We start from the raw sequence: 14600 nt of genomic DNA on the forward strand, positions 1-14600 counted from the left end.
TTGTATCACCATGTGACAAGCATACTACAATTACGTCTCACCCGCAATATTGAACAGGCAGTCCAGAAAAAGAAAAAGTAGTGAAAGAAATATAAAGATATGTCAACACAGGCAAATTACGATAAATTTAAGCAACTCTGTAATAAATCTCGATAGCTTTCAAAAAAACTTACAAGAGAGTATGAAGAAGCAATTGCGGATGCTTCCAAATCAAATCTCAAGAAAATTTTGGAGGTATGCTTTCATACAAAAACCCGGAAGACACTCAGTAACTGAGCTTTCTGTTGATGGAACATCTGTTACCAGCCCTAAGGACATAGCTGAGACACTGAAAAATCAGTTCCAAAAAGTCTTCACTACCCCAGATAGAGATCCGCTTCCCAATCAACCTAAGTATACAGTTGTCAAACCAATGTTACCAATTTCTTTCAGTAAAGATGATGTTGAGGCTTGACTGAAAAACCTGAACCAGAACAAATCTGTAGGGCCTGATGGGATACACCCTCCAACATTAAAGGAAGCTCATGCAGAATTGGCCTTGCCTCTCGGAGGAGTTTTTGAAGGAAAATTTTTGAAGGAATAGTAAATACTGTCATTGTCAGACACCTCAGCTCCAACAATCTTATTATATAGAGTCAGCATGATTTAGATCAGGACGGTCCATTGATACATATCTGATAGATGTTTACGATTTTGTCACCAAACTCCTAGATAGCGGATTCTCAGTGGATCTCATTCTCCTAGATTTTGCCAAAGCATTTGGCAAAGTGTGTGTCTACAGGCAATCTGTGTTGCCCATAGACATTGTTGACTACAGGCAAAATTAATTGCAATTGGGGTAAGCCAGGAGGTTGTTGAGTAGGTGATGACATTCCTGAAAGGTAGAAGGTAAATTGTAAAGGTCAGGCATTTTACTCAGATAGTACTGAAGTGGAAAGTGGAGTCCCACAGGGAACGATCCTAGGTCCAATATCACTTAACACCAATATTGACGATGCCCCACAATCTGTCATAAATAAAGTGGACCTGTATGCTGGTGATTTGAAAATCATCAGCCCTGCAAAAACAGCTGAAGAGCGAGCCTTATCACAAGCTGACCTAGACAAACTCTCAGATTGAGGAAAACTCTGGAGGTTAGAATTCAACATTAAGAAATGCAGGAAAATTCATTTTGGTAGAAAGAATGAGTGGGGTCAGTATCACATGTGTGCAATAGATGGTGTTGGGCAGATGATTGACTCCTCCCATGCTGAATGAGACCTGGGTGTGGATGAAGAATTGAAGTTTGACCAACATGCCTTGTCAGTTGCCCCCAAAGCGCTCCAGACTTTGGGAATGTTAAAAAGAACGTTCTGCCGTAGGTCACCAAAGCTGATGCTAAAGCTATATAAAGGACTTGTTCAACCCAAACTGGAATTTGGCATGTGTGTGGCAACTCCATTAAATAAAAGGGACAAGAAAAAACTAGAGTGTCCAAAGGCAAGGAACTAAATCAATAGAGGGTTGTAAAAGCCTGTACTACCCATCCCGCCTAGAGAAGTTGCAGATTCCTACCCTCTCCTATCGACGGAAGCGCGGGGTCGTCATCATCTTGCACAAAATGCTGCAGACTCAGTCCTTGCAACAAAATATGCTTGAACCTGACCAGTCAAGAATAACTAAAGGATACACCATGAAGCTGTACTGCAAACGAGCCCACCAGACTACAGAACAACTTTTTCCCAAATAGAGTCATGGAGCTCTGGAACTCCCTATGTGAAGAAGCAGTATCAGCCCCTAGTGTGGAGGCCTTCAAGGGAGCTGTGGACAAAGATTGGTTGTCCAAGCTATGGCTTTGATAATGGACTGCAGCTGATGCAATGGCTTTACATCTTCACTAACCGGCACCTACAGGATAATACCTTATTTGCTGGACAATACAAATTAAGGTAATTGTCATTATTCTGGGTTTTGTATTTTAATATTAGTTTTTAAGGCTATTGAACAAACTTCTTATGCTTCAGACCCTGCTCCTTGGATATTGTACTTTTTACATGTTCACTACATTCCCTGCCTTTCTTAAAATGCTGCCTAGGCAAGTTAGTCTATCTAGTCAGTCAATCTACTTGTGACCTAACATCACCTTTCCATTCTTATGGGATACTGATTTAAGCAACTTGATCTTTTTTACGTTAATCTTGTAAACCCATTCTCACCCCATTGCCTTTGGTAAATTCATTCATTTCCTAACACTTTTGTCTAAAGTACTCAGTTCTGTGCATAATCTAAGTCTAGGAGAATTTTACCTTCCCATTCATTACAATGTTTTCGCATAGCAGATGTTGTGCATCTTACAGCAAAATCTGTCAAAATGAGGCATTTGGTTGGGATGTCAGTTTAACATAGACAATTGAAAAAACCTTCATTTTGGCAAAAAAAAGAATACAAACACACATACTGTGATGTTACTGGATCGTGACACAGAATTGCAAAAACTGACAACAAGATAGATTTTTGTATTTTTTAGTCAATGCACATAAAATATAATTTTTTGCTAGTACCCCCTACACTGTTGTAACTATAAGAGAACCATCTCCAGTAGACAGTCAATTGTGATTACAAAGATATATAAAGCTCATGTGAGACTAAAGCTGAAAGTTAAAAGGCCATGTAATGATTCTGACCTTCAAGTTTTCACAAAATAACACACTTCCCACTCATTTCAATCATAATCCCAGCAAGGCAAGCAGAGCCCCCTCCATGAAGCTCATCAAAGGCCATTCAAAGAAAAGGGACAGGGCAAATTTCTGTTCTGCACAAGTAAAAACATTGTTCTAACTGTTCTAAAAAATTGTTTTATAAAAAAAAATAATGGTATTCAAAAGGGGGCTGGATGAAGAATGGAAGAACTGTAAGTGTCTCTACAAATGGGATTTTCATGAGTGATTCATTTGCACCAAGGAATTTTTCTTGTTGCTGAGACAAACAGTTGAAGTACACCAAGGTATCTAACTTGCTTTCATTTTGTTGCTAGCAACTCTGCTATGGCAAATAACATTTGTGTGAGAAGCAGCAAACACGTTATTGTCATTTCAAATTGCTTCACGCATAATATAAGGTAAAATAATAATCCATGTAAAAGGGAATAAGACGCAACCATATGTAACTCCTGATTCAACACCAAGCCCACTACTAAATCTTAGCCATAATGCTATTATTCTAGTATATAGCAGTAATCAGTTTAACATGCATATCTAGTATACTTTACAAGGATAGGATCCACTAAATATTTTTTATCAGCTAAATCAAATGCCTTGTTGCACAACTAGCATGAATGCCACCAAGACAGACTAAAAAGTTCTGCCCCCTTTCTAAGTTTAATGAGTAACCCATGCCCCTGATTTTTCTGTTCTAGCCTTGAGACTATTCCTTGTTGTATAAATCGGAAAAATAAACACACATACCCAAACAAACTAAGTATACTATGAATTGACAAAAGTAATAACAATAGTAATAATAATTTATGGAAGAACTGTTCATATTTCATATATTAATCATTAATTCAAATTTTCATTGCCTTCAAATAACCTATACATACATTAACTTTCCAAGCAATAAGAGGGGGAAATTTGTTTTTACCTGATCACAGTCTATGCCATTAGTTATGGAGGCAATGATCCTTCCTGGCCTGAGCCTTGTTGGCTCAGTTTGCTGAGCCTGTCCGTCCCTTTAGGTTAATTTTTGCCCCATTTACAGTAAATCAAGGTTCAAACTATCAGAGCTGGCTCATTGTTGATCAAGCTAGTTTTTTTTTCTTCTCTTGCAGTTGGTCACTCTTATTATGGCAGTCAAAACAATTGCAACGTTACAACGATATTGGGAACACTGATTCAATGATTTTGTAATGGTAGATCATTTCCAAAGATTCAAGCAATTTTTTGAGAACCTTGGTCTGATTGTGAGTCAAGTAGAGATCTACTTGACCTGGAGCTCTTCTTTGCTTATGTGCTTGCAAATACTGTCCTGTACCAGTGCAGTATCTGGATCCATGATGTTGGAAGGCTTTAGGAAAGAGGATTTGCTTTTCAGGTTAAAAAGAAAAAACTGTTGGAACCTCTAACTCATTTCAAGTGGTAATCTGCCAAAAGATCTAAATTTTTATCGTCTCACCTACTGCTCATATATCAAATTGACAGGCACTAACATGTTACAAAATGGTCGTTCATGCTTTCTCCCCTGGCAAGGCCTATTGTCTCTATCAAACTCTGAATTGAAATGACAATTTGAAATGCAATTTGAAATGACAATTTTTGGCTAATCTAGGCCCCTCACACATACTATTTTCTTGTTGTTTTTTTAAGTTTGCTTGTAAGGTACCTATTTTAATGGGGCCTATTTGAAGATCAAACCTTTTTGTATGCACATATTTTTCGTGTTTTGTGTATTTTGATGTACTTCTGCTTTCGTTAGGATCTGTGATTTGTTCTAAAGCATCCAGAACTGTAGGGTAGTGGTTCCTCATCATTTCAATGGCTTCATATCTTCTGCTCCATCTTGTTTTGATCCAGTACTTTACTGCTAAAACAGTTGTGGGAAAAGTAGTGTACTCGGAGATGGATGTCAAAACAAAGATGCAAGGGCCACATCATTGCTTTTGCATTGAATGATGTACTCTGTAGTGTACCCCCTTGCTATGCCTAGTGTTCGTTCATAATCTATAAACTTAAAAACTTAAAGGGTCTCATAATTGGGAACTTTAGTGTTCTTGTGTTTATTAGTCTAAATCTAATCAGCCTTATGTAGAATATGATTTTTTTTTTCTTTTTTGCACCAGCGTTCAATATATACTTTATTTATTTTTTTTTCACAGAGCTGCTTTGGTTGTAGAGACTTCAGAGGAGGCTCGTTTGATTGGAATTTGAAAATTCTAATGCCCTTTTTAGAGTCAAATGTGATAGGAGGGTAACCAACACCTTCCCTTGCCCTTCTTTTCGATCCCCCCCCCGTACCCTCTAAAGACATTCAATTGAATTTTGAGAACGCCGTTTCCTTTTAATAGTCGAAAGGTCCAATAAATATGCCCCCAGGGATAACAAGACCCCCTCATTACCTGGAGCAAGGCCGTAAATAATGTATATTGGAAATTATTTGAACATCAGTTTTATAATGGAAATTAGGAGCTTGTGCAATATCTCAGGAATAGCTAAGGGTATGAAGATAAAACTTTCTGGAAAGGCTGTCAAAAATGATTGGAGGGATTGGAATGCTGTCAAAAGTGAATGTGATTTTGTTCAAAATAGTTGAAAGGCCCAATAAAATGCATCCAAGAGTGACATTGCCCCCACGGGCAGCGGAGTAAGAGTATGTGCATCCAGGCTGTTAAAAAGCTGCATCTGGAAAATCTCATGAACATCTTAAGGTATTAAGTTGAAACTTTTGCGGAGCGCTCAGCAAGGTAATGACCTAAATCAAAAGACACTATATGCCTGCTGGTTCTCAAAAGAATGTATCTACAATATCTCAGGAACAGCTAAATTAAAACTTTGATGGACCCTCGAGGGGACTGTTTTACTAAATCAAAACACTATATGTGCATCCAGGTTGTCAAAAGGGCGTATCTGTACTATCTCAGGAACAGATAAATGCATTAAGTTGAAACTAATAGAGAAAGTCCAAGGGGATGGTTGTCTAAATTAAAGACACTATCTGCATCCAAGATTTCATAAGATTATATCCGCTATATCCCAGAAATGGTTTAGGGTGGTATTAAGATGAAACTTTCAGGAAATGCTAAGGGGCATGTTTAACTCAATCAAAATCAATCAAAAGACAATGTGTGCATCCAGGTTGTCCAAATGAAACCTTTTACGCTCCACACCACCCGTTCGCTCATTTCGAGGTCACAAGAATTTATAGAGTCAGATTAAAGGGAGCTGTGCGATATCTTTGGTATATATATATATATATATATATATATATATATATATATATATATATATATATATATATATATATATATATATATATATGTAGCGATCATTGTTGAAACAAAAGCTTTTTCAGGAGTCGACTTAAATATGCATTTCAAATAGAACGAAATTTATCCAATAATTACGTTGAATACAATCAAAGTCAACGCTCAGATCACCTGTTAAAGATCAAAATTGGAATCGGATTTTTATTTTCTTAAGCAGAAAATTCCAAAAACTGAAAAATATTCATATTTTAAAACAATAATAAAAATTTGACGATCAACAACCAACAGAAATTAATCTTAAAACTGTTTTTCCTAAAGAGAAGTTTTTCAAAGAAAAACGAAGATGCACAATAAAACCTAAACCAAACAGAAGGAAAATCCTATAATATTTAAATGGCCCGAAATTACTACTAATGAATAAATTACACTCAAAAGGAACATAAATTAAAATAAATAATAACATCGAACGTAAAGATAAAATATACTGAGATAAATAAATAAATACAGAAGCGATTAGAAATTACGGATAATTAAGCCAAGCTTAAAACGAACAGAAATACGAAAAACTGGAGTGGGATTAATGACTCCGTGCCCCCTATACCTTTCATAGACTATTGCATCACACTTTTAAGTAAATCTTATTAGCATGTCAGTATGGGCATTCAGTCGTAATTTTTCAGTTTTTGTGAAACAATATCAGTTATGCAGCAAATGTAAAAAGTTTTTCATGAAAGTTGGCTGTATTCAAAAAGAATAAAAATGATCAAACTGGAATGTAAAAGTTAGAAAAATAACTTCAAAGTAGTATCCATAGCTTTCATACTCTGATTTCCACAATGTCCATAACTTTCATAACTCTCTTCAATACATTAAAATACAATTATTCCCCCCCACAAAAAAAATCGTCCCAACACCTATGCCTCCACTAAGTTTTGGTTAATGTTTTTTTCCTTCGTCATAAGGACATAGAAAGTTGATTAAAGGAACTGGATTTAAGAACATCTCAGTCTGTTCATATAATGGAGTTCTGCCTGCTGTTAAAGTGCGTCAACAATAATTTTCTGTCTAATAAAAAGGTAGGCTAAAGTCAAAATCTCCTGAAACTTTTTTCGTGAAAAGAGGTGATATGTGATTCTCTGGGACGTCTTTCTTGCTCCTATCAGATTGTCCTCATTTAATTATATATGTGTACTTCATAGCTGGTCTAACCATATACAAAACTGATACAAAGAAGCATAAAAGGCAGATACAAATAAATAAAAAACACCCTATTTTCGAGCCTTTAAACCTTTCAAAAAAAAAAAAAAATTGACGATTGCCACTATATATCTAGAAGGTGGTGATTTAAGGATCCCACTATATGCTAATTTTTTCCGCCATCAAACAAATCTCCCCTTACATTTGCCAAATCATTGCACCTGAAAAGAAAATGTCCCAATCCGTCCCCCAAAATACCGCATAGTGGGGAAATTCATAACCTATTTAGAAAATTAAAATCCCTGCAATTTGTTACAAGCGGTAGACAATTAGCTCGAACCTGAATTTAAATTCTAATATATTTAATTGATAATTTTAACTAATAAGTTTAATTGATAAATGAAACTCTTTAACACTTCTATGGTATATAGAATGTTCTAATAGTCACTGCACATTTTATGAAATCAGGCAGTTATGGATTTTCATTTATTTTTCAGTTTCTGATCTCTCAAGTTCATGGTATTATAAAATTTGTTGTGTAAATTTATTTTCTTTGAAGTAGAAGCTTAAAATTCTTCAATAGGTCGAAATTCATTGTTTAAGTTACAACCCTCGGCAAAATAATTCTTGGTACTGGTTAAGAAAGCGGCAAACACGCGATAAAAGAAGTTTCGTTAATGCTAATGAAATAAAATAAATGAAATAAATAAGATGAAAATATAATAGTTTAGAAACAAATTTGGGCTATATATTTGCAGATTTGTGGTGTGGGGGTGGGGTGGGGTAAAGCATAGCATATATTAAATACGTAACCTAAACTAGGTACCTTCCCCCTCCCCCTAAACCCCAAAAAACAAAAGTTTAAATATTGTAAACGCAATAACAAACCACGGTCTGCAATCCAATTCTCTATTGAAAGAAACCCGTTTGATTAGTTTCTTCCCTATACAATTGTCGCGTGTTTACCACTTTCTTAACCAGTACCGAATTCTTTTCTCTCTCGGTTGGTTCAGTAAGGACGAAAAATATTGGTAGTCTAGATTTTTATTTGCTCAAGACTTATCCCAACTATTTAAGTATTTCGTTTCACATAAAAACGGACTTCATGTCTCCCTCTCAGTTATAATCCTCCAGTAATCCGGAAGTAAACTTAATCAACATTTAAGTTGTTTTCAAAACTTCGTTATAAGCTTGAAATACTAGGAAGGGTGGTCGTTCCCGTTAAAGCTGGAAAGGCGATTGTAATCTTTACCTAAAGTGTTCTTCCCTTTTGCCATTTTTTTTTAAAATTATCTTCTAGAATTTTATTTACCTAAAAATATGATATTGAGTGTCTTTAGCTTTCAAATGTGTTATGATCGATTTATTGCATATTTGTAGGCTCTAGTTATGAGAAAATACAATCGAAACTATCGAGGGGGCAAGAGTTTCCAAGTGGTGTTAAGGCATGAACTGAAACTACGAGATTGTCTTCAAAAAGTTTATTTACCTAAAAAAGAATATCATACTAAGTGTCTTTAGCCTTCAAATGTTTTTTGATCGCTTTATTGCATATTTTTAGGCTCTAGCTATGAGAGAATCCAGTCAAAACTACCGAGGGGGCAAGAGGGGTCTCCAAGTGGTATTAAGGTTGGTTCATAAAAATGTGCCTTCAGCCTCGAGCATCCATTTTCTTGAGATTCTCACTGTTTATCCCAGGGCGTCTTCAGACAATCGTTAGTCGGAGGGGGGCTATAGTTCCCAGATTTCTCTTGAGCACGTTACGTATGGATCAGGATTTTAGTTTCAGGCTTTATTAAATTTACCGTACGTTAAGTACCAGTTTCGACTGATTTATGAATATTTTTTTTTCTTTGTTGCTGTTTTTTTCTCTTGACATTTGAAAAATAATACAAATTTACTTACAGTTTTGAAAAATGTTAGTTTCACCGGATAATTCAAAGATGTTGCGTAAAAAGAGTATTACTGGATTATAGCGGTTAACCTATGATTTTACAAATAACATAATCCTACCTTAGTCTTAATCCGCTATTTTGACTAATGCTGACGTACAGCTTATAACAATTTCACTGTATATAACACAATTTAGTTCTTCCACTGTATTTTCCGAGTATAGTGTTTTTCTAAATTTGTATCTCTCTCTAATATTATATCTCTCTAAATTTGTTCCCTTAACTAACTTTAAAAAAACTTACAAATCAGTTGAAGGGAAATCCCCCGAGGGTGATTTCAAAGTTCCTGCTGTTCTATTGGTTCCCTTTTTCCACTTTTTTGGAAATTCAAATGTGCATCATTCCACCTGTCTTGCATAATAGAAATCCCTATTTGAAGCGTGCTACCCCCTTTATAATAGTCAATGCTTTGTCAGTTGTTCTGAATATATTTTTTCCTAGGTTCAACCTGGAATTTTGAATGCAACTCAGTTTAAATTTTTTATTTCCTTAGGGTAATTTGACTGTCTACACCCTCTCTTGAAATTTAAAAAAACTACTTAAATATTTAATTTTCTTCTATAAAATATCACCAGCCGTAGCTGGAACACTCTTTCTGAAGTAAATATAAATATAACAACAGCAAAGTAAATTGTTGGCTACATTTCTCTGTGACTGAAAAAGGATTATATTAAGTATGAAAAAAAAGATTAGTTAGGTAGTAAAAACAAAATTAATTTCATATTTAAAGCTCCGTTTGTATTATTACTATTGTCTTCTTGATCAGAGGTAGCGCTCTGACGCTGCTTATGTAAAGAACCATATATCTGCAATCTACTTTTTGAACCCCCCCCCCCCTCCGGCCATTTAGTATGGAAGACGTGGTCTTAGAGACTTTAAAGGGGCTCATTCGACTGGAATTTGAAAGTTCTAGTGCCCTTTTTGAGAGTCGACACTAGTGGGTAAAACCCCTCCCACACCCTTTTTTGCTACGTGCCCACCTTCAACCCCAAAATGCATCTGATCAAAATTTTGGGTTACCAATTTTGTTCAAAACAGTCTAAAGGCTCAATAAATATGCCTCATGGGATATTACGACCCATATAGCCCCAGGGACAAGGGCCATAAATAATGCAAATAGCCAATTGTTTACACATAGGTTTTATAATGGAAAAAGGGAGTTTATTTTATGGTGGGTGTGTGATTGGTTTGAATTTTTTATTGTTCTATAGGTCAAAAGGATCAACAAGCCTCCCATAGTGATAGTTTTTTTTTGTGGAAGTGGGCGGGGGAGGGTTTAAGGGGCCTTAAAAGAGCCCAAAAAGCTTGTTTCCCAATCGGCTTGAAACTTATAGCCTCAAGTTCTTGGGCTAAAGAGACCCCAATACAGAAGGAAAGATCAAAAAAATTTAGCTCCCTATAAAACAGGGCCCAAAAAAGGGCCAAAAAATGCCCTGTCATTATGTATGGAAGAGTTGGTTGTAGAGACTTAGGAGAGGGCTCATTAGAATGGAAATCGAAACTCAACCTACTTGTCCTTTTCTGATACCCAGTCCCCCTCCTGTAGTCCCTGTGAAATTGGATCAACATCATATGATACTTATTTTGATAACATCCTTTGAAAGATCTAATAAGTAAGCCACTGGGGTTGACATGACCCTAACAGCCCTAAGGACATCAATAACTTAAGCTTGTGAATGGCCGATTGTTCACAGATAGGTTTTAGTATAAAAAGTGGCCATGTTTTATCTAGGTCAGCATGGAGCTCTAAGGGATAGTTTGCTAGGCCAAGATTCTTAGGGCTTCCCAAGGGTATACTTTGGAAAGGAGATGCACAACTGAGTAAATCAAAAGACAACATGTACAGCTAAGTTTTGAAATTTTATGTAAAACCTTGTGGATGGCTTGGGGGATCGAGTTGAAAGTCTCGAAGTATGTGTGCGGAGGGGGGGGGGGGGTGGAACCTCATATTTTGAATCGGGGGAAATAGATTGAGAATCGCTATGTGTGTTAAGGTCATCAAAATATCATATCTCTGATATCTCGACAACCCCTTGGGGGATTAAGTTGAAACTTCCGAGCACTGTTGGGGATAGGAAAGGAAGGCTGGGACAAGGACACCCGAAATTGTGTGTATAGTATATGCACAGTTAAGTAGTGAGGTAAATCAAAATACATTATATCCATCCGCGTTATCAAAATACCAAATCTGCAATAGTAGATGCTTTTTATGTATATATTGTTCTGACGCTTCTGCATTGAAGTTTAGGATATTATTGAAAATGGTTATTCTTTACATACCGTAAATACCCTGAACGATTCAACGATTCGAAACTTCTTGTGTTAGTCCTTCACAATAATTTTTTTTTATTTATTGGACATGGGTTGCTTGCGAGCATCTTAACACAAACAAGTATATATATATATATATATATATATATATATATATATATATATATATATATATATATATATATATATATATATATATATATATATATATATATATATATATATATATATATATATATATATATATATATATATATATATATATATATATATATATATATATATATATATATATATATATATATATATATATATATATATATATATATATATATATATATATGTATATATATATATATATATATATATATATATATATATATATATATATATATATATATATATATATATATATATATATATATATATATATATATATATATATATATATATATATATATATATATATATATATATATATATATATATATATATATATATATATATATATATATATATATATATATATATATATATATATATATATATATATATATATATATATATATATATATATATATATATATATGGTTGCTTACTTTTATTTTTGCCAAGGTGCCATGGCTGGGGAGACACCACGGCTGGGGGTTTGTCCACTTTGAATAATTTTGGCCAAAGCGCCATGGCTGGAGAGGCACCAATGCTAGGGGCTTGCCCACTTTGATAATATTTTTCAATTTGATGTGGCTTTTTTTGCTCATATTTGAGACAGGAGGGGGCGCTGAAATAAAATTTTGTCCCAGGCACCACTAACCCCAGGAATGGCTCTACCTGTCTCTGACAAGTTATATTGATATTCCGTGGTTTTGATTTATAAAAAAAGCCAGGCTTGGTTAAGAGGCCGTCTGAATAAAGGGGGATTTCTAAGATAACACAAGTTGTGTTTTATCCGTTTCTCCCAATTAAGGGTGCACAACCTACCAGCATTGTTTTACATTTTTTTTTTACGGTTGTGGGTCTGGTCAAGCTGGACTAACGCCGTAAACTGCATATTTAGCTAATGACTAAAAAAAAGCAAACGAGATGTTTTAGTTTTGACTGGGTGTTTCTGAAAGAGACCTTTAATTGTGCCCCTGCACCCTCCCTTCGTGTGCCAAATCAACAGATTTTTGGATATCATAAATCGATAGATAAGGCGGGTAAGTGCAAATAGTAACTGAACTTAAAAAAATTAGCACATACTATGTTCTGATTTGGACGGTCGTTATTTAAAGAAACGTTTAATTCTTAATCTCTCTCCGAAATTATAATTCTCATAGTCCTTTTTTTCTCCTTTGTCTACTTTTTTTTGTGACGCGTCCGTGTCCGTACTGTCTTATTAGCTAGAATTTTTCCCAGCATTAGACTTCTGCCACACAAGTCTACTAATCATTTTTTGCTTTGTAAAGAATTGACCCACCGAGCACAAAATAGAGCAATTACTGCTTGAAGTTGTAGGGTTTATCAGAAAATAACGGTATATGTTCTCTTTTGAATTCTAGACAATCCAGCCGCATTTTGGACGTTACCAATCGACACATATTGACTTGTAACCATATATTAAGCACCTGAATCACGACTGTAAAAATTTAATTGATAGGGTTTGATTTTGAACAGTCCCTCAAACCAAAGAGATAGTTTCTCGTAGATTTTCCTCTTTCTGTGCTATCCATTGTTCGTTTGGTTTGTCTACTTTTTTCCCGCTATCATGTCGCTTTATTGTCCTCTTAGTTAGAACTTTTTCTCTCAAATCTTAAACTTCTGCCAAACGAGTCAGGCTATTCAATTTTCAAACGGGAAAAAATCGATCCACTTAGAATTTCCATGGAAACGCGTTAGATTTCTTTCCTGAAATCTGAGAAATTTTATTGCCGACGGCTTATGGCGGTCTAGATATCTCTTGAAATGAAATGTTTTTTCATGAAATGCGTCAACCGCCCTTTTCCCCCTAACAGGGATCTACAAATTGTGTGGACTTAACTTCGTAAACAGGATGATTCATTATTTCCCAACAATTGTGGAAGTGAATTTGAAACCAAAAACCGTGTTATTATTTCTTTTTTTTATTGCTATTCAAGTAATTACGCAATGTTGTTAGAGATTTTATTCTTTTTTCCCCAAAAATAATTTAATCATTGTGCTCAAGGGGCTACGCTTTACGTCATTTTATGTTCAGTGAAGGCGTTTTTAGTAGGATGGATGAAGGAACGTAGACCTTGGTTCAGGCAGATAAGCAGGGTCAGTAACACAAGACCTAGGGCTAGAGCAATCGCTGGAGAAACCAAGTCAGGTGCGCTAATGATATAACAATGTGTAATTTCATCCCTGAATTAACTTTACCCCTCCTTTATACTAAGAGAGAATCTAAAAAGCTGGGTACCTTACTTGGAATCGGTAAATAAATGATTCATTATTTGTTTTATACGCATGTAAAGTGAAGCTGAAGTTGGCAGCTGTTGGGGAATTATATTGCGCACTTATTATATAATGTGCAGAATATAATATAGTACATAATACGTCCTATCATATATTTAATAAAAAAAATAAGTTTATTTAACTGAAAGTAAGGAACAACGTTAAAACTTAAAACGAACAGAAATTATTCCTTATATGAAGGGGACTGTCCCCTCCTCAACGCCTCGCTCTTTACGCTAAAGTTTTTCTATTGTTTAAAAAAATAGAGTTGTGAGAAAGTCAAACTTTAGCGTAAAGAGCAAGGCGTTGAGGAGGGGATAGTCCCCTTCATATATAGAATAATTCATATTTGTTTTAAGATTCAACATTGCTCCTTGCTTTCAGTTAAAAAAAACATGTTTTTTTATTTCATTTTTGAACATTTTTAATTTATTTCAGTTTTTTATATTGGCTCTCTGTACATGAATAATTAAAAAGAAAATGGCAGATTAATTTTACTTTTATTTGGTTAAATGGCTTTCTCGAAGCTTTTTTAATTTTATTTACGAACGTTTTTATTAGTAATAAATATACGTAACTTACGAATTAACCTACGTAACGAATTTCTACATTCATAGATTTTTAACACGTATATTAGGGGGTTCGTCCCCTAGTCAATACCTTGTTCTTTAAGCTAAAGTTCGAATTTTTTTCCAATTCTTTAAAAATGACCCCTTAATCACAATCAGTTGATCAGTCAAAATCAGTTGAAAAAATTTAATTTCTGATCT

At 34.8% G+C, this 14600-nt stretch overlaps 1 protein-coding gene across 2 annotated transcripts in view; it reads left to right on the forward strand.

Annotated features, from left to right (window-relative positions):
* Window positions 1-14600, forward strand: part of LOC148953848 (uncharacterized) — a 160700-nt gene that overhangs the window by 5764 nt on the left and 140336 nt on the right. The window contains exon 1 of one of the 2 annotated variants that reach the window (XM_089086843.1): window positions 3919-3937. The exons of the other annotated variant lie outside the window; for it this stretch is intronic. The gene's annotated coding sequence lies outside the window, so the exon portion shown is untranslated. Of the gene's footprint in view, window positions 1-3918; window positions 3938-14600 lie in introns of those variants that run through there. 2 annotated transcript variants of the gene reach the window in all.

This window comes from Artemia sp. Qi Xiang Cuo, chromosome 3 (genome assembly GCF_049724085.1).
Source record: "Artemia sp. Qi Xiang Cuo chromosome 3, ASM4972408v1, whole genome shotgun sequence".
NCBI lineage: Eukaryota > Metazoa > Arthropoda > Branchiopoda > Anostraca > Artemiidae > Artemia > Artemia sp. Qi Xiang Cuo.